Source organism: Rhagoletis pomonella, unplaced genomic scaffold (assembly GCF_013731165.1).
Source record: "Rhagoletis pomonella isolate Grant_MI unplaced genomic scaffold, Rhpom_1.0 Rhpom_scaffold_00010, whole genome shotgun sequence".
Taxonomy (NCBI): domain Eukaryota; kingdom Metazoa; phylum Arthropoda; class Insecta; order Diptera; family Tephritidae; genus Rhagoletis; species Rhagoletis pomonella.
The window spans coordinates 6,677,350-6,699,478 of record NW_023458564.1 but is presented as its reverse complement, the minus strand read 5'-3'; positions in this window follow the sequence as shown (position 1 = coordinate 6,699,478).

Here is a 22,129-nt window from a genome sequence, read left to right as displayed (position 1 = left end):
CTTACTTACTCTAAAACGCATTAATAATTTTTGGTTGCTCGCTTATTGCTCCGAATGGATGAGCAAGTCATTGCTCGATCTTTAGGGCTCGATTTTTATATCAATCTATGCATATTGTACTGGGTCCTTACAAATCTTACATATGTTACGACATACAAACATGTATGTATGTATATGTGCATACGTTATGAACTTGTTTTCAGTTACCTGTGTGTATTCATTCGCATAACTGCACTGGGCACATTCATATACGGCGATGCTCTCTATGGTTGCCTGAACAAGTCCTGTTGTAATGCACGAGAGTCAAACGTATGGAAATAAATCACAATCTTGCATTACAAAGTAAACACATACAAACATAGACATATATACATAAATTTGTATGAATATTCAACAAACTTGAACATACTTAGTCACATTTTGCCTTAGTCTTCATCTTCTTTCTACCTCCCAGATGACCAATTTCAATTTGCTTCGAAGCATAAGTCACATACTCGCAATCGCTAACCAAATACAGTGTGTCGTCAAAATATTATAAACAGTGCAAAGTATTTAGCATATTAAAGTGTTAAACATTTAAAGTTTCTTTCGCTTCGAAACATAGTACCTTTAGCATTTAACGCCATGCTGAATTAATCATTGTCATAATCTGATATATTTTAAGGCAAAGCAGTCGAAGTATGTTCCCCAAAAGGGTAATGGAGCATCGGATTCTCATTACACCCAGCCATCCCGCATGCAATAAATTTAGAAATTTCGATTTCATAACTGAAGAAACGGATTGGTCCGAGTGAGCCCGTTCTCACCCAAACTGCCTTAACGAAGGTGTGTGTGGGAGAGAGGACTAATGTGAGGAAAAGGCCCATCATATACGTATATTTGAGAATAAGGAGGATTATTCTATCAATAACTATCCGTTAATTTAAACTTTAGACAACCAGATGCCTAAAGCGAGTTTCTAACAGAGGTAGCCACTATCAATGATAAAACCGATTGTATGACTCAGTTGGGAGAAATTAATGTTTATGTATTTGACAACTAGCGACAATCACGGTATTTTTTTGCAGATATTGTTTACACTCTTTCTATATCTATCCCTCGTTCGTATATAAATACTTCGAAATCTACTGTCCTGAGCTCTGGGACATTGCAGGAAATTGCATCAGCGATGAGTTGATATGATAGGGTACCCATGAGCTCGTTCATATTGGCGGTGTGCTTAACAAATTTTGTTGACAACCTGCATCCTGCTCTGACCAGGCACTGATTAGATCACTTGTGATGAAATTTGGCATTATTATTTCAGAGCCCTAAATCTGCAGCCATTCGGAGGATGACAAGGCGAAATCATGCCTGCCTTTTCTTCTTAGCTGCTCTGCTAGTTATTTTGAGCTCAACAAACCCCTTGGCTAGCATTTTTTCAAATTATGAGCATATTTCTATTTCTTTCATCTGTAAGGACGTTGTTAATATTCAGTGAATATTCAATTCAGCAATCCTATCTAATATCCTGTAATCCAAATATCCCAGATTCTTGACTGGATACTGTTTCTGTAAACTGTTGTTGCAAAGTGTGTGCAGTGAACGCATTTCAACTAGTGGAGAGATGCCTACAGCACTTTCAGGATTTAAAAAAGCTATTTCGTTCAACAATGGGAATTGCAAGAAGGTAAGTTACTCAGGGATAATACAAAATGCCATGTTGGCTATGTAATGGCCAATGACTGTTTCAATAAATGGCGTACCTTGTGTTGGTGTTACTTTGTGCGAACGAGTTGCTTTCACGCTAGGCTAATGGATACGGAGTTAGCAATTTTTTTTAATTTTAACTATTTGTTTATAAAAATATAGTACATTCTTTAACAAAAACCATATCAATCCAAGTTTTAATCTTTCCGCAAAATTTAAACAAATCTAACAAAATTTCGTTCTCGATTTTTTTAGAAATTTTTTTGAGTATTTATGTAGTTTTGTAGCGCATTGAATTTTAGTATAACAAAGTACAAGTTTAAAGAAGCTACGACTTATCATTGATTTTTGGGAGCCCATGCTTAGCGCTGATAGCACCATTTTGATGCGTGTTCTCCGGGATCCTTGATTTTATCTGATTTCTTAATTCATCTGTATCGTGAAACCGTTTGAATTTCTCGATGAATTTATTTAGGTTGGTAATGGTACATTTAGAGATCTCCTTAAGATTTTGAATGTTAAAACTCCCTAGTATGTTATGGCTTATTCATGCCAGTGCTGGGCGCTCGCAAAGATAGTGTAGTATCGTTTTCTTACTTTCCTCGAGAATACAGCCACGGCACCGGGGGTTGTATGGAAGGCCCATTTTAGCTGCAAGCTCACCAATGGACCAATCTCCCATTATCGTGGCTGTTAATTTGAAGTGCCGCTTGGCCAACCCAGCTCCTCTATAATGCTTTTCAGGCCCTTTCGATTTCCAGTACTTCCGCTTGAAAGATGCTAGAATAGTTAGGTAGTCGGAATGAGAGACACATTCAAAGTTTCAGAGAACACCCCGTACACACACCGCAGTCCAATTTGGACCCGTCAGTATAGATTTCAGTAGAATATTCCTCGACTATCCTACTCCTACTGCAATCCCGTCTTGAAGGAAACTTTACCAGAAAATTTTACCTGAAATCTGTCGTAGGAGATATATAATCTGATTGTTTCCCTGATTCGATGAGCTTGTCAAGAATACCACTATGACCGCGCCGTAGCGCCCTCCACCAGCCTGACTCTTTTAATCTGACTGCTGTGGACGCAGCAGTTTCGCGGATGTGCCAAAAAAGAAGAAGGAAAATAAGCAACAGTCCAAGCTGCTGTTTGTCTACTGCCTAATTTCCTGACGTTTTATGTTTTTTTTAAGTTCTGGCCACGAAAATAATGCCTCCTACTCAAGTGTGGGCTTTAATCTACAGTTCCTACTGAATATTATTTTGCATGTATTATAAGCTGTGCAGGCTTATCTTTCTTCCAGCTCAGTTTCGTGCCTAAAACGACACCCAAGTATCTCGCCTTGGAGAACAATGTGCGAGCCACAGTCCATTAAAAGAGGGAAGCTTTAATTGTGGTATTTTTGTTTCCTTGATAAACAGCATCAGTTCCGTTTTGCTGGGGTTGAGAGCAAGGTCACTTTTTGTGGTCCAGGTGCTTAGCCCGAACAAAGCTCCCTCTAGGATTTCACTAATCGTTAAGCGGATGAGACCTGGGCCCAATTGCACCAATGACTTATCATTTATTACTTTACAACTTTTAGATAAGCCTTTTTATTGAAAAGTAAAGTTGATAAGTGTTGCACTTTTTACTTATCATAAAAAACTTATCAATTTAAAAAAAAATTAATAACTGGCATGTTTTTTGGATAAGTCGATTTGATAACCATTGCACAGCCAATTTCTTTTGCTTTTCAAATAGAGAACTTTTCCAATAATGTGCTTAGCTAAAATGATTACCGTTTCTCAATGGAAAACGAAAGCTTAGCAAACCCATGTGCGATTTGATAAACATTTTCAATTTATCTTTTTTTTCTTACTATGTCGCGCGCACAAAGCACAGCCAATATATTAGCTGTCTTAAAAATTATTAAGGAAAAAAGCAAGTCCGTATTGACTATGTATGTTTACATAAATAATTAAATTTTTCTAAATTAAGGATTATTTATTTGGATCTTTCCAAAATAACTCAGTAACAAAAACATAAAAACCACATTGCATTAATTAAATGATTTCCGTAATGGTTAACAAATCATAGTTCCATCAATGCTCCCTGCGTCTTAAGAAAATTCACCAATGTTGAAAAATTTTGTGGCAATATTTTTCGTAAATTCCCGCCAACAAATAGTTTCATCCATCAATTTGTTTATCAGGGCATTTGCCACTCGATGGATTATTGTACATACCGCTAATTTGTGAACCCCATGCATTTGACCAATTCCATGATGTTGGCTACCATTACCTAATTAGTGCAGAGTCAATAATAATTGCTGTAGCGGACTTAAGCCATTATTACACCCACTGTTATATTGTATTTCCGCTCCAATTTTTAATAAAATTTCTTCAATTTGGCTACGAGATAGCCGAAATTTTTCAACTACATCAAAATCTATACTGTAGCTGATTTTTTCTTTTATGACACGCCTTTTATTATTTGCAGATTTTCCTCCTCTAATAAATTTAATAGTTCGAATCGAAGCATTTTTTGTGTCAATATTTTATCGAATCACGTGTTAGAGCTTAAGTTTTAGATTGTTAAGGTATAGTTGTATTATCCTTTTACAATAAATAAATAAATAAATTCATTCAGACTGAATAAATGTAACTTATCACTTGTATGATAGGTAAAATTACTTTTAGCAAAATAATGCTAAAGTTAGCAAAATGAAAGATGATAAGTGATATATACAAATTTTTGGTGCAACGAAATGCTAATAAATTTTGATAATTTGCATAACTTATCACTTATCCGCTAAAGCCTTTTCGCCAAGCATTTCAAATTTTGGTGCAACGCTTATCTATGATTTTGAGTGATATTTTACTTATCAACACTCATTTGAGTGACTTTTCCTTATCATGTTGGTAAAACACAAAACTTTGCGTAAGTTCGATAATCTGCTAAAATGCTAATGATAATTCGTTGGTGCAATAGGGCCCTGATACCGCCACCACTGTATCATCTGCAAAATCTAGATTATGTGGTCAGATATTCCCATCATCACAAAGGGATCGAACAATTGCTTCGATTGTAATGTTATTGAAGGCCCCCTGTCTCTCTCTCGGAAAGCAGCGGACGTGCATTGCTAGTAATGGAGCGATTTCTATGAAATGTATTCGTTTATTTTTTGCGTGGCCTATCCTTTTGCCTAGGAACTATTCCAAAAACCCGCAAGCAGACTTTTAAATTTTGTGATTAAAAAAAAAAAAAACATACTGGATTCATAATGATGTTTTCTTTTTTGTAATTTCAGATCTCATCTCAACACAGATAGTGTTTAACGCATTCTGTGGGAAAATTTAATGGATAACATTCTAACAGAAAAAGTAACTTTATAATAAAACATTTCATAAAAAATAGAGCAGTCGCACATTGGGCCAGACGACGGACAAAGGGGTCAGAATTGCTGCATGACTATTTAAACCTAAAAAAAAATTAAAAAAAATTTTTTTATCGTATAGCTTATAATCCTTGGTATATCGAAAAGTATCAGGTGTCCATATATTATGAAAATCCGAGAATACACATATTTTGGATTTCTTGAAGTTTTAACAGATTTAAACGTATAAACAACTCAACGGATTTTTTCTATTTTCTTCCTTCTTTCTACTTGGTATTTTCTGTAGAAAGTTTCTGAAAAAAATTTAAAAACAGGGTTGCCAGTTATACGAAAATTTATAATTTTTCAAAAGCCTCCTCCACAGCATTCTTCAACTTCCATAGTGAAACAAAAACCATTTGCAGATATTTAAAAGAAATATATATTGTGTAGTAGGATTACCACCTTTCTAAAAGTTACAAATACGGTTATCAAATAAATGTATGCTTATTTAATATCACAATATGGATATCAAACGGAAAGTATTTGAACAAGCTTTAACACTAACATTTTCATTTTATTTTTAGAGTTGCCATCTATCTTCTAAGGCAATCATTTTTATACCCGAGCGCACTTGTGCACAAGGGTATATTAATTTTGTTCACATAACGGTTGTTTGTAACAGCCAAAACGAATCGAGATAGATATAGACAAATGTATATATAAATGATCAGGATGAAAAAAGAAATCGATTAAGCCATGTCTGTCTGTCCGTCCGTCCGTCCGTCCGTCTGTCCGTCTGTCCGTGTACACGATAACTCGAGCAAAAATTGAGATATCTCAACGAAATTTGGTATGTAGGTTTCCCTTAATCCAAGGTAGGTTGGTATTGAAAATGGGCGAAATCGGACTTTAACCACGCCCACTTCCCATATAACGGTAATTTCCAGAAATACGAAAACTGCGATATTTTAGTAACTACTGAAGATAATTCACTCAAAATTGATATTTACAATAATTTTTCGACGAAAAATTAGAATATTATAAATTTTTGGAAAATGGGCGTAGCCACGCCCACTTATGGTTACATGTGTATATCTTGGTAACCGCTGCACCGATTTCTTCCAAACTTGGCACAGTTGTTGGCCTTCGCACAACATACCAAACGGCCGAAAATTTTTAAAATCGCTCAATAACCACGCCTACTTCCCATATAACGGTAATTTTCAGAAATACGAAAACTGCGATATTTTAGTAACTACTGGAGATTATTCACTCAAATTTGATATTTGTAATAAGTTTTAGACGAAAAATAAGAATATTATAAATTTTTGGAAAATGGGCGTAGCCACGCCCACTTATGGTTACATGTGTATATCTTGGTAACCGCTGCACCAATTTCTTCCAAACTTGGCACAGTTGTTGGCCTTGGCACAGCATAAAAAATCGCCGAAACTTTTTAAAATCGGACAATAACCACGCCCACATCCCATATAACGGTAATTTAGAGAAATACAAAATCTTCGATAAATCAGTAAATATTGAAGTTAATTTATTCAAAATTGATGATTGCAACAATTATTTACCAAGAATTACGATTATGTTAAAACTTTGTAAAATGGGCGTGGCACCGCCCACTTATGATCTCATATAAGTATATCGGTAACCGTTCTACCAATTTGTACCAAACTCGGTGTGGTTATTGTGCTTGCCACATATAAGCAAAACGTTGAAAATTATTGAAATCGGACTAAAATAACGGCCGCTTCTCATATAAAGGTAAATTTCAGAAATGCTTGAAACTTCAATATTTCGAAATTGAAGGACGCTAATTTACTCAAAATTGATACACCCCGGCATACCATCTAGCGGAAGGTTTCGGAAAGGTGAAAAAACATATATTTAATACTTGCGCCGGGTATTTAATGTTCGGCTTCGCCCGAACTTAGACTTTCTTACTTGTTATTATTTAGTTTATATTATTTAATTAAATTTAAAATTCGAATTCAATTGGGAAATTGATAACCCACCACTTAAAGGTTATATGTTTAAGTGATTTAAAAAATGTATTTAATTTTACTTAAATTGTTAAAATGATTTTAAAAGTTCTTGCATAATTCAACCTGTCATTAGCCTGCAAATTGCCACATTTACAGTATCCAGGGCCCACCCCGAGCAGGATACAATTTTAAAATTTTTTTAATTTAGTTTTTAATAACGGAAGAAAAAACTCAACAACTTAAAAAAAAAAAACAAAAGGCTCTCATTAATTCCAGTATAATAATAAACAAAGTAAATAAGTTAACTCAGGAATTTTTTGCAATGCCATTTTAAAAAATATTTCATGATTCGCAAAGATAACTTAATAATTTGCATGAGCTTCCTAGCCCTATTTATTAACCGACTTCCATAAAAGGAGGAGGTTATCAGTTCGTCGGAATATTTTTTTTTTTTTTTTTTTATGTATGTTACCGGATAACTTTGGACCACGTCAACCGATTTCGATAATTCTTTTTGAAAGGTAGTGTCTCAGAGGTGGTCCCATACTAATCTGGTTGAGATCCGATCAGTGAATCATGAGATATATTTATATATATATATATATATATTTTTTATATGGGAGTTGAAGTCGGTTTTTTTTTTGCTAAAAATTACTTGTTTGTATGAAGAAATATGATCAGAAGGTTACTCATACGCCGTGTACCGTACATGTTCATACACGAGCACGCGTTTTCTTCAAAATTTAACTATTAATTACAAAAAGCACAAAATATCCACCGATTTTTAATAATGTTGATATTTTGGGCTATAGAATAGTTCGTTATATTTTTTCAACAGCGTTGGCTAGCTTAAGTAACCCTTTACTCCAAATTTCGTTCAGGTATCTGAATTTTTGCTCAAGTTATCGTGTACACGGACAGAAGGACGGACGGACGGGCGGACAGGCATGGCTATATATATTTGTCTATATCTATCTCGACTCTTGAGGCTGTTACAAACAACCTTCATGCGAACAAAGTTCTCGCTCGGGTATAAAAATAGTTGTCAACATATTTAGTTACAGTACATTTTCAACGACTAATGGATAATTTAAACAGATCCCGGAACTAGATCTGTAGTTTTAGAATTTAATAATATAAATCGATCCAATTGTTCCAAAAGTAAGGCTTACAAACGTTTTTTCAGGATTCTTAAGGATTCTGAACTTGTTATGAACATAACAATATAGTTCAAGCGTCTTAATATTTTGTTTTTGCATACTTTAATGTGTCTAGATTAAATAAGTTGAATATTTTAAACTTTTAAATAATATTGGTTTTTGGCGATCTTTTCATTTTCTGGTGGTTCCCACTTTCCAAAACTTGATTTCTGACAGAATTTTTTTAACAAAGAACCAATGTGCAGAATTTAGTTATGATTATTTCTGAGAAAAAAATTGCGATATATTTTTTTGTGAAAAACAGGCGATTTCTGTTGGTATTTTCATCGTAATATAGGTCACGAGTGACCTTAAATATTTAAGTTAAGAAAATCGAATTGGATAAAGATCTACCTGTGGAAGCTGTACATATCGCACACCCTCTTCAAAAGGGTCACAACTCAAAATAGTACCTTCGTCAGATAATGCGAAAAACTATTTCGTAGCACATGCTAATCAAATGGGCAAGGTCGACTTCACTTTAGGTTTTTTTAACCAATTATAACAAAAATTTTCTCCAGCGTTTGCTGATAGGTAAATAAAAGCTCTGTGTACATTTTTAGCTCATAATTTAAGAAATGCTAAATTTTGAGTAGTGACTCTTTTGAAGACGGTGTGCGATATGTACCTACATAAACCTCTTCTCTTACCCTTTTAACTGACGTGCATGTTTCTTTCACTAAATAAAACTTGTGTTATTTATTTCTTATCCTTTAAGCCTGATTTCTATGTTGTGTAGTCCGTATTTCTTCTAGGTGCTACAGGGCGTATGAGTAATGCCATAATGCATACAAATGTATGTACATATGTAATGTGAAAAGTTTCGAAGCTGTTCGTTACAACGATTTGCTTTACGCATCACATCTGTATATTCGTTTATTGTCACTGCACTTGTCGTGTTGATACGTTATGTACATACGTGTGTACATACAAACATACCTTTCATCGACGTACTTTCACAAAGGTTATTTTTGCAAATGTCAGCGATTTTGGCTAAGTGAATTTTATTATTCACGTGACGTGAACGCAGTGAATGGAGACGAAGTTTCATGAATAAGAAAATGGTTTTAGTACCAAAATGCATATTTCGAACTACTTTTTGTTCAAACGTTTTTGTTTTTGTTTTGAGTTTTCTTTAAGGTTGTAGTTTAATGGCCTTATTCATAAAAAATAAAGTAGGTTTAAAGAGCTTTATAAATTGACGTTTTCATAAATTTTTATACCCGAGTGCACTTGTGCACAAGGGTATTATAACTTTGTTCACATAATGGTTGTTTGTAACAGGCAAAACGAATCGAGATAGATATAGACAAATGTATACATAAATGATCAGAATGAAAAGAGAAATCGATTAAGCGGTGACTGTCTGTCCGTCCGTCCGTCCGTCCCTCTGTCCGTCCGTCTGTGCACACGATAACTCTAGTAAAAATTGAGATTTCTTAACGAAACTTGGAACGCGCACTTCTTTCTGCTGTAGGACGGATGGTATTGAAAATGGGCAAAGTCCGACAATAACCAAGCCTACCTCCCATATAACGGTAATTTTCAGAAATACGAAAACTGCGATATTTTAGTAACTACTGAAGATTATTCACTCAAAATTGATATTTACAATAAGTTTTAGACGAAAAATAAGAATATTATAAATGTTTGGAAAATGGGCGTAGCCATGCCCACTTATGGTTACATGTGTATATCTTGGTAACCGCTGCACCAATTTATTCCAAACTTGGCACAGTTGTTGGCCTTGGTACAGCATACTAAATGGCCGAAAACTTTAAAAATCGGACAATACCCACGCCAAACCACAGTAAATATTAGAGCTAATTTATTCAAAATAGGTTCTTGAAAAAATTTTTTACCAAGAAATACGGTTATGATAAAATTTTGGAAAATGGGCGTGGGACCGCCCACTTATGATCACATATATGTATCTCGGTAACCGTTCTACCAATTTGTACCAAACTCGGTGTGGTTATTGTGCTTTGCAAACAAAAGCAAACCGTTGAAAATTATTGAAATCTTACTAAAATTACGGCCGCTTTTCAAATAAAAGTAAATTTCAGAAATGCTTGAAACTTCAATATTTCGAAATTTAAGGACGCTAATTTACTCAAAATTGATACACCCCGGCCTACCATCTAGCGGTAGCTTTCGGAAAGGTGAGAAAACATATTTAATAATTGCGCCGGGTATTTAATGTTCGGCTCCGCCTGAACATAGACTTTCTTACTTGTTCAATTTATAAACTTTTTATAAGACTACTTTATTTTTTATGAATAAGGCCATAAGATTATTTATTTTGGTATATAAATTTTTAGTTCTTTTTGCTTTATTAACCGGGCAATTCTGGCTAAGAAAGTTGAAAGTCGTTTCTAAGACAATTGGTGGACAGTAGAAAAGACAGTTTGAAAGACTTTGTTTATTCTTACAAAAAAAGCTGCCTTCCAACTTTAATGGTGAAAAATTCTTTTCACAGAAAGCACTTGCACATCATTTTCCTTGCACCGCGCCGCTCCAACAGTCGCAATAGCCGAGTTAGCAAAGCACCGACTCTTCATTCGTCGAGTCCTCAGGCAGCTCAGACTTTCTTTTAGTTTTAGGATTTTATTGCTTTAAAAAGGAAAATATTGTTTTTTTATTTCATTTAATATTCAGGAACTTATATTATATTTTTCTTTTTCTTATTTAATTTTTTTCTTTTTTTTTTCAATTAATTTTCATTTAATTTTTTGGAACCTATTTTAATTTTTTAATTGAATTTTCTGTTAATTGCTAGATCATAATATTGTTAAAAAGAAATAATTTTTAATTTCGTTTTATTTTTAGAAACTTATTTTATATTTTTCAATTACAATTTTTCTTTTTTAAGTAAATTTTGTTTTAATTTTTAGTCCTTTATTGTTTTGAAAAGATATATATATTTCTAAATTTCATTTATTTTTTAGAAACTTATTTTTTTCTTATTCTTTTGAAATAATTTCTCCCCTTCTTCTTGATTAAATCTTCGTTACATTTCTAAGTTTATTGTTTTAAAGAGGAGCTTTTAAGCTCATTTAATTTTTAAGTACATACTTTAATTTATCTTTTTTTATTTAATTTCTTTTTTTTTAATATAACCTTCTGTTAATTTTTAGATTACACATATTATTTCAGAAAGAAAATTTAACTTAGCTTTTCTTTTCTTTTTTTAATTTAAAATTTTTCCTTTTAAATTTTTAAATTTTATTAACCCTGGACGTGCTTCTCTCTGAATTCATTTCCCTTTTTGTTTATTATTTGCAGCAGAGAATATTTAATATTATATTGTATTTAATATTTTGTTATTGTGTTTCAAAAGATATAAACAACTGAAAATCGTCAAATATTTTATGTTATGTTTATGTTGTATTTACATTCAAAGGTGGTGCTAGTCGTTTCGACCAACAAAGCCCGCAGACAGTCTCAAAAGAGCGAAGCACTTCCAGGGTTAAGAGAAATGTTTTTAGTATCGATTCCTTTTTAGAAAATCATATTTGTTTTTTCTTTTTTATTTAAGTTTCTTTTAAGCTGTAGTTTTTATTGTTTTAAAATTTTATGTAATTTTGAATATAACATTCTTTTAATTTATAGGTGATACATGTTATTTTAAATAGAAAAATATATTTTTTTTTAAATTAAATTTTTAAGTACCTCTTTAGTTTTTTCTTTATATTAATTATTTTTTTAATTAAAATTTTTCATAATTTTTAAATTTTATTGTTTGAAAAAGAAAAATAGTCTGTAAAATCATTTAACTTTTAGAAACATATATCAATTTTTTAAAAAGAGAAATATCAATATTTTTTTTATTTCATTAAAATTTTAGAAAACTGATTGCCAATTGACAAACAGAATAAGGCTAAGTTGTCAAAATTGAAAGTTGTCTTACGAAAGACTCTGGTGAATTTAAAGATAGTCGCCAAAATTGCCCAAGTAGAGTCTTCTTGATACGAATCTATACGTCTTTATTAAAGCAATGGAATAAATAAGATAAAATAAATTTAGAAATATGGCTGTCGAAAGAAAGAAACTGAAGAATGCTTACAGTGAAAATAGTTTTGTGGAAGATTGCCACCTGTTTGAAGATTTTAATTTGATTTAATTGATAAGATAAATTAAATATTGCAATATGGATATCAAAGTAAAGAGGTTTAGGAAAGGAAAGCAAAAATATTTTTGAGGGTTGCCACCTGTTTTCAAATTTTTTATTCAATTCTAAAATTCATAAAATAAATTAAACATTGTAATACGGGTATCAAACTAAAGAGGTTTAGTTGCTAGTATTTGATACAATTCTATAATAAATTTTTGTTGCTTCTATTTACTTTCGCTCCATCGTACACTTTGAGTATTTAATAAAACCAACGCAGACACGTAGATATATGTGCACATAAATATGTATACACCTGCAAACCAACTATTGGTAGCATACTTATTGCTATCATATGAGGAGCATATAGTGCTACTCATAAATGCATAATATCCACATTTCAATTTTGACTAGTTTTCGTCGAGCTGCTCAATGAACATAGTCACGCAAAATTGCAGTAAAATGCACACACATATGTAGGTGCACGTATGCTAGTTTTGTTTGGACGTATGTATGTACGTACATACATTCATATGTATTTAGGAGTGACCATGTTGCAACACTGTTTGCTTTGGGTATTATCAATGTCAGCATAAAAGCTCTAACTGATATGCTCTTAAGTGCATTTCATGTTATCAATCATCAGAATAAAATGCTTTTGTTTTGTGTTTTCGATAAATATTCTGAAAGTTGTGTAGCAAGAGAGAAGATACAATATACCAGTTTAATATGTATATATATAACTATAAGAGATTGAACATATCTATTTAAGAATCAGGGAATCATTTGTGTACATACGTGAAATGGAATATAACGATTATTGTGAAAGTTTTTATTTTGAATTTTCTGCAGCAAACTCAAAATCATGTTTTTTAAAATACTTAAATTCAGAAAGCGGAGTTAAGTTGCGTGCATTTTGTGTAATTGTCAATCAGGCAAATTTTGTAATCCGAGGCAAAGTAAATACGAAAATGAATCTGCAAATAAACGGGTAAATTTTATTTAAGTACTTTTCATTCACCGAAGTGCCTTCTAGAAAATTAGCTAGGTAGTTAGATAGTTAGTATTATATCTTGTGCGCCTATATCTATATCTATATATATAATACGCGAAGGCATTTTTTGTGCAGCATAAAATATCTGCACCGTTCGTTCGATTTTCAAAAATGGGGTGTCAAATTAAAGCGCTTGGCCTGTAGATGTGCACACTGGTTTTATTTTTTCGAAGAAGAAGAGTTGCCACCTGTTAAATAATTAAACTCAAGTTATTTTCTAATCAATGCCCTAGGATCCGCACCGTCCGTTCGATTTTCAAAAGTGAGGTACCAAATTAAAGGGCTTAGGGTGTGGATGTTCAAGAGGGTTTTACTTTTTCGAAAAAAGTTGCCACCTGTTAAGAAATTAAGCTCAAATTAATTAAAAAGTTAAATCAATTATTAAATATGGGAATCAATGGGTATGGTTTTGAAAAGGCTTTATAACTTAACTACGTATAGGGGGGTTGCCACATGTTAAACAAAATCTTAATCAAAGGAATTCGGTAAGTGAATAACGTATCGCTATATGGGTGTCATACAATAGAGGTTTAAGAAGGTAGTAATTTGAAAATATTTTGAATAGGGTTGCCACCTATATTAATTGAATTTTTTTTTATATGAAATATTAACGATGGATGTCAAATGAAAGAGCTTCAAGAAATACTTAGTTTGACAATTTAGAGCATTTTTGATGTTGCCCCAGTTTAAAGGGACAAACTAAAATTATTGAATAAGTAAAATGAATTGCTAACCGATGGTTATCAATGGAAATGGGTTTAAAATCTTTTATTTTAGAACTATATTTATTACGTGTTTAAAAAATAAATTTCCATTTAATTCATCAGTTACATGAAATATTAATACAAATGTCAGACGAAAAATATTTAAGAAAATTTTAGTTTGAAAATAATTTTTAAGAGGTTTGCCGCCTGTTGTGAAAGTGGTATTTCGTTTAATTATACATAAGTTACATAAAATTTTAAAATATGGTTATCAAAAGGACTTAACACTCGTCTTTAAGCGGAACATTTGGTTTTTTTTTTTGTTGAAAAATTTAGCACAAATTATTTAATAAGTTAAATAGATTGTCAGTCGAAATGGGTATGATAATAATTTATTTCTAAACTGTATTTAGGAGAGTTGCGATGTGCTGAAAAAAATTAAATTCAGCTTAATTCGTCAGTTAATTGAAATATGTATAACAATGCTAGGCAAAAAATTTTAGTTTGAAAGTACTTTTAAAGGGTAAAATTAAATCGGAACTAGTCATACACCGCTAGGAATCCACTAAGTTAAAAAAAAAAACTAGTATGAAGAATTTTAATCAGAGCATAGTAGAGTTGCAAAAATATTGGAGCACTATCGAAAGCATCCATTCTTAATTTTTTTTTTTTAAACATCGATTTTTTTTTTACTATCGATATTTTGAGAAGATATGCCATAATTAGAGAATGTATGTCGTAATAAACTCACAATCTTTATGATTAATTGAATTTTAACGTAAAAGCGTACGAATAACTGATTACTTATAAATTATGAATTATGAATTGTCAGTGCCATTCGATTTCTTAAGTGTACCTTGCACTTTCGCCGGCCTGCTTTAAAGCAAAAATATTGAATTTATTAATAAGACAGTACTAGGTTGACCGAGCTTTGCACGGAGTGCATATACTTTTTAAAGTTTTCAAGAGTTGGATAGCTTTAAAAAAATATTTGAAAAAATAAAAATAAAATTGGATTCCGATACCTATTAAGTACATTCCTTACTCCAATATTTAGGTGGCAACCCTATTCCGAAACGCGCTGGAATGAATGGTACATATCGTGAGCGTACATGTACTGTGTATACATAATTGATTGAAATTAACAAAATAAAAATTTTTATTAAATAGAAGGATGGCAACCCTGATGGAAAATATTTTCTGACTAAAGTCCTCAACAATACGTTTCATTTGATATCCATATTGCGATGCTTTAGATAAATTGTGCAGAATCGAAAAGAAGTGGCAACTTTTCACAATTATCCTAAGGGATAACATTTTGTATATAGGGAAGAACCTTCTCTTGATACCCATGAATAGTAATATTTAACTTTCCTTTTGATACCCATATTATGATTTTTTAATTAATTTGTAACTAATTTTGAATAGGTGGCAACCTTATTCGAGTCTTTTCGGAAATAACCTTAAAACCCAAAACATTATCTATGTACAAAATTTCATCGAAATCATTAGAGCCCTTTCAGAGAACCCTATGGAATATATATATACAAGAATTGCTCGTTTAAAGTAATAAGATTAGTTATAAAAGCAATGATTTGTGTTGTTGCCTTATGTACATTTTTATAATAATTTTTAATTTTCGTTTATTAATGAATAACTTGCATTATTCAATGTGAGCTTAATTTCTAGTCAAAAGAATTGTGTCATTGCCTTATTTATACATTTTCACTTTAAATTAATAAATCGATAGCTTAAAAATAATGAACCTTATTTGTTAAAAAATTATAATGTTTATTAATTGATCAGGATTTCAACTTTAAACGAAAAGTTATAGTTCCTAAGGAAACTCGATAGTATTGATACTACGGCTTGTAAGCCGTAGCTTACTACCATACCCACAATTACTTCGGGAGTGGAGCGGGAGCGATGCTTAAAGCACCGTGTGATAGCCAAGCTGGTTTAGCGTTGACCATAGCTGAAAATGCAGCGACTTATCATTTCAATAAGTTCAGCGCAGAGATATTTGAGAATTGCATAAAAAATATATACCCAATTAAGAACGAGCGAATTACTTTTAAACACAAGTGCGCGTGTGTGTTCGCTGCACTTGGTTTATGCGGAGAATGCAGAAGTCGCTTAAACAGTACGGAAGTAGAATCCATAATAGAAAAACCGCTATCTTTGTGCACTTTTCAAATGCATAAAATCATTTTTTCACTAGAAGTACTGCTTTTATATTCCCTCCAAGGCTAACAAAACAGAGTTCGATTATTACTGTCTAGCAATTAAAAAAAAGGTTGCAATAATAAGAACTGAAATGATTACCCCAAATATGTTTAATCTTATAAAAATTTTTCATTTTATTTTAACCAAAAATACAGTAGTGGCCAAAACGATAGCACAAAGTTATATTATTTGCCACTAATGGTTATTTATTTTTAGGAATTTTCAATAAAAGTTCAGCTCAATAAGAATACCCATACAAACCCAAGTTTAAAACTTTGTAGAAAACTACAAAAATGCAAAAACTGTAAAAATACATTTTTAAAAATTTGTTGCATTTTTTGTAGGTTTGTACAAGGTTTAAAACTTGGGTTTGTATGGGTATTTTTATTGACTTTACTTTTCAATTGCCTACTCAGTCCAAAGTAGCATTTGTTGGCAAGGGTGTTTCTCCGTAGGATTGCACATTATCAGACTTAAATTGAATGGATTATAAAACTGCGTACTCAAAAAAATTCTAATACTGAGAAAAGTGTTGGAAATTTATGTGAAAATTTGTTGCATTTTTTTGTAGTCTTTTAAAAAGTTTAAAAGTTGGGCTTATATGGGTTTTGTTAGAGAATGGAATGTATTTTATTGGAAAATTCTTAAAAATTAATAATAAACATAGGTGTCAACCAATATCACTTTGAAATGTGGGTGCTATAGATATGGCCAATACTATACTGTATGCAACCTTAAGTGTGTAATTGGAATTATTTTCATCGGGAAATACTTTTTGCTTTAAATAGTTGATGGCTTTCAATTACTTTATTCACCTATTTTATTCGCATAGTATAAACGGAAACAAATCAAATAGCAAGGAGCTCTAACCAGTGGCGGATTTCAATACTTGTCATCCAGACAATTCAGCATTTGCCGCACTTTTTCCGATAAGAAAAATATTTTGAGGTACCAGTTTTGGAACGATTAGCAGTAAATGGTAGTATTCAAATTTATGTATTTTATTACAATTTTAAGCAGAAAAAGTGGTATTTGCCGCACTTTTTCCGATAAGAAAAATATTTTCACGTACCAGTTAGGAGTAAATTGTAATATTCAAATTTATGTTATTTACTATACTTTCATTACAATTTTTAAGTAGAAAAAGTAGTATTTGCCTTGAGTAAATGTTTTCAACTTTTAAAGAAAGCCGTCATCAATAAAGTTTTCCACTTGATTAGTTATAATCGCAAAAATACTAAATTAGTATTTTTAAATATTATCATTGAAATAATATCAAAAATACCGAACAGTATTGTCCTATTTTCTGATTGCGTAATTGAACCTCAAATTTATGTCTTAAAATGTACAAACATAAATTCTACTTTTAGTGTAGCTAACTTAAAAAAAGAGTTTTTTTTTAACTTAAATTTTGCCGCCCCTAAATTCTACCGCCCTAGACACCTGCCTATGTTGCCTTTACGGTAAATCAGCCACTGGCTCTAACTATTATCTTCGCCATTTTGTTACTGAATAAGTTTTTACCGTCACCTTGTCACTATATTTAACCATAATTGGCATTAATTATGCATTCGTATATAAGTGCATATCTGTGTTCATAACTACATAGTTCCAGCTCTAACTTAACTATACAGACTTTAACTGCATACATACAAATGTATTCTAGAGTGTCTTCCAAAAAGAAATTCCATCTATGCGCACAACAACTAAACTGTTTGGGATGACATACAAATAAATTTCATTCCAAATAAGTTAATGTGTTAGTACGATGATTTAAACAAGAAGTGAAGTGGAAGTTTGCTATTATGTTAGTTGTTCATAATTGCGAAATCAATCTACACTTGAAAGTAATTCTCGTAAATAAATATCCAGATAGATATCAATGCACGTAATTTTTTTTTTAATACTCTAAGCCACGCCTTCCCAAAGTGGGTGACGCGGCATTCTGGAGTGCCACGAGCGTAAGCCCGGGGTGCCGCGAGCGTAAGCCTGGAGTGCCGCTAGTGGCTAGAGCATACTAGTGGTGCGGGCAAATTCTTTAGACTTTCCATACACAATGCAAGCGTTTTGATCAAACTTCAACATGGCGGCCAGAAAATCAAAAAAACTGGATTTTTATTAAAATTACCTTCAGCGGCTCGTCTATACACAACACAAATAGCTTGCAGCAAAGGGATATTTCCCTCTTAAGCATAGTTCCCCAGTACGTTTTGTCAACGTACACTTTTCACAACCACTTTCGGTACTTTTGTAGACCTAATTATAACAGAGGCCTGCGAAATTAAAATACATCTCTGGAGGGAGATTCTGTAACCAGTTAGCGACACATTTCGGATCGCTATCGTACTTTTTGGCGCATGATATAAATGGTTTTGCGTCAAAAAGTGCGATAGCGATTCGAAAATTGTCGCTAACTGGTTACAGAATCTCCCCACTGGTCTTTTAAACAAAGTAATCAGAAATTAGTTTGTAACTTCGAAGTTAACGCTAAGAAAATTGATAGCAGCCGGTTTCAGTAGCAGTTTCCATATAAAATTCAAAAAAGTAAAATCATTTTTCACTTAAATTGCTTTCGTGAAATTGGCTGTCAAAATTATATTCATAGCGTTAACGCACATTACCAGCGTTAACTTCGAAGGTTTGGAAAAAAAAAACATTGTCGATTAATTTCCCAATATTGACTCTGAGGATGGCTTCAGTTGGCACGATCCCTGAGAACAAAATCGTATGCTGTTGATAGTTTTAAAATATTTTAAATAGATTCGGCTCACAAAGGCCTTTTTAGATAGTCGGAAGTTTTTAATAAATCTGTAGACAAATTTCTTAAATATATTTTATGTCAAACTATATTCGAAAGACTACACTTAAACCCTCTTAAACATTTTCTACTCCTGGCCAGTTTACCAAGCTCTCATCCATTGACGAATCGTTGAACCAGAACTCCGTTGTACTCATTATAAATTTCATGAGCATGAAATGGTATTATAACTTTGGTCCGATGTTTGTAAGTACCATAGTAAGAAAAGATATACTCTTAAAATGTATACTTAAATGATCAGAATGTCGAGCTGAGTCGATTTAGCCATGTCCGTCTGTCCGTCTGTCTGTCTGTCTGTCTGCCCGTCTGTTTGTATGCAATCTAGTCTCTCAGTTTTCCAGATATCTGGATGAAATTTGGCAGGTGAGTGTATTACATACTCATACAATATATAACTCCCATACAACTGATCGTTCAGATATAAAATTTTTCGTTATAACTCCTCCATTTAAGTAGCTAGGGACAAAAAATTTGGCACTGTTGTCACTCATTATCAAAAGAATACTTTGAGTGAAGATCGGGTCGCTATAACCTATAGCCTCCATACAACTGATTGTTCAGATTCGAGATTCTTTGTTATAACTTTTCCATATATGCAGCTGGAAACATGAAATTTCATATATTTTCAATAATTACCAACAGGAAGTTTACAGTATAACAAAATAACAAAGATCGGGTCACTATAACATATATCTCCCATACAACTGATTGTTCAGTTATGAACATTTTCGTTATAACTCCTCCATTTATGCAGCTGGGAACATGACATTTCGCAATATTACCACCAATTATCAAAAAAATACTTGCAGGGAAAATGGCGAAGATCGGGTCGCTATAACCTATAGCCTACATACAACTGATTGTTCAGATTCAAGATTCTTTGTTATAACTTCTCCATATATGCAGCTAGAAACATGTAACTTCGCAATATTTTCACTAATTATTAACAGGAAGTTTGCAGTAAAATTAACAAAGATCGGGTCACTGTAACCTGTTTATATCCTCCATACATATGATTATTCAGATATGGGGTTTTACTGTAAAACTCCTTCATTTGGACTGATAAAACAGATCAATTTCGTAAGATATTCTATAAAAAATAATACAGAGCCTTCTGAGGAAAACGTCAAAATCTATGCTGTATAAGCTTTATCTCTTATACCTCCGATTGTTCAGATACCAGTTATTACGATATATCTCCTTTATGTAGGAGTATAAACCCATTAAATTGTGTTACCGGTTTACATACCGATCACACAGCAGTGAAAATCATTTAGGTTGGTACTTTATAAGGTATATGTTCCATACCTCTGATTGTTTAGATATGGTTTTTCATATATGTATCTCCTCTATTTAGGTATTCTGTAAATACATAAATTTTTTCAAATGCAGTAATCTGTTAAAGTAAAATTTTCAGATGTTCATGAAAAGTATGAGGCCTTCGGTAAGGCTAAATATTTCCGGAAAATCACCCAGTTTTTTATGCTTCAGGGGTTTTAATGATTCCCTCGATTTTATATTTTCGTGAAACTAGACTTTTAGAAAAAAAAGTGAAATATTTCCAGAAGGTCCCTTTAAGGTGGAAAAGGATTTTTTTTTAAACCGCTTGTTTCTCCAAAAGTGTTCAAATGGCATATATGGGAAGTTGTTATAGAAGAAAGATTAAACAAAAAACCTGCCTCCCAAGAAAAACGTTACGTTAATGTCATGAAGAAGGGGGAAAAAACTTCCAACATTAGCTTATCTGATAAATGAGTTATAAAGTTATCAGTCTTAAAAAAAATATATAAAATACCTGTTATGTACATACACTTTGTTTTTCAAATTACCCATATACATATGTATGTATGATTTTTTAAATTTTGGTACTTTTTTGGCTGATTTAGTACAATCTTTTTGTCCATTGGGTTAAAAAATTAAAAACTCATTAATCATCCCTGTCCTATGATCGGATTAGACCACCTGTCAGGTAACAGCTTTCCTTTAAAAAAGAATTATAGTAGTCGGTTACGGTAGTCCAAAGTTATGCGGTAACATACACAGAAAAAAATAATGTAAAAATATTCCGACGAATTGATAACCTTCTTTTTGTGAAGTCGGTTAAAAAAGGAACAGTCCAGCGCCTTCGTCTTGGTCTGTTGGCTGTATCTGAGATACAGCCGCTAAATTTAAACGTAGAATACGTGGTATGGTTAAGAGCATATCCAAGTCAAAAACGAAAGCACACACTAAGAAAAAATTTTGATAACAAAAGCGATAATAATATCAATAAAAACATCGATAAAAAAATCGATGAAAATATCGATATCAAAATCGATAGCAATATCGATAACGAAATCGATAAAAAAATCTATAAAAAAATCTATAAAAATATCCATAATGAAATAGATTACAAAATCTATCAAAGAATCGTTTACAAAGTCGATTACAAAATCGATTAAAAAATCGATAACAAAATTGATTACAAAGTCAATAAAAATATCGACATCAAAAGCGATAACAACATCGATATAAAAATCGATAACAAAAAACATAAAAATATCGATAAAAAAAGCGATAACAATATCGATAGCGAAATCGATTAAAAATATCAGTAACAGAACCTTTAAAAATACTGATGACAAAATCGATAAAAATATTGACAACAAAATCGATAGTAAAATCGATAATGACAATATCGATAACAAGATCGATAACAAAACTGATAAAAATATCGATGACAAAATCGATAACAAATAAATAATCGATAATAAAATCGATTACAACGTCGATAACAAAATTGATTACAAAATCAATCAAAATATCGATAAAAAATCGATAAAAAATATCGATAACAAAATCGATAAAAATATCGATCATTATATCGAAAAGTTCCGAAAATATCGATAGCAAAATCAATGACAATATCGTTAAAAATTTCGATAACAATATCGATAAAAATATCGATCACAAAACCGACAAAATATCGATTGAGTC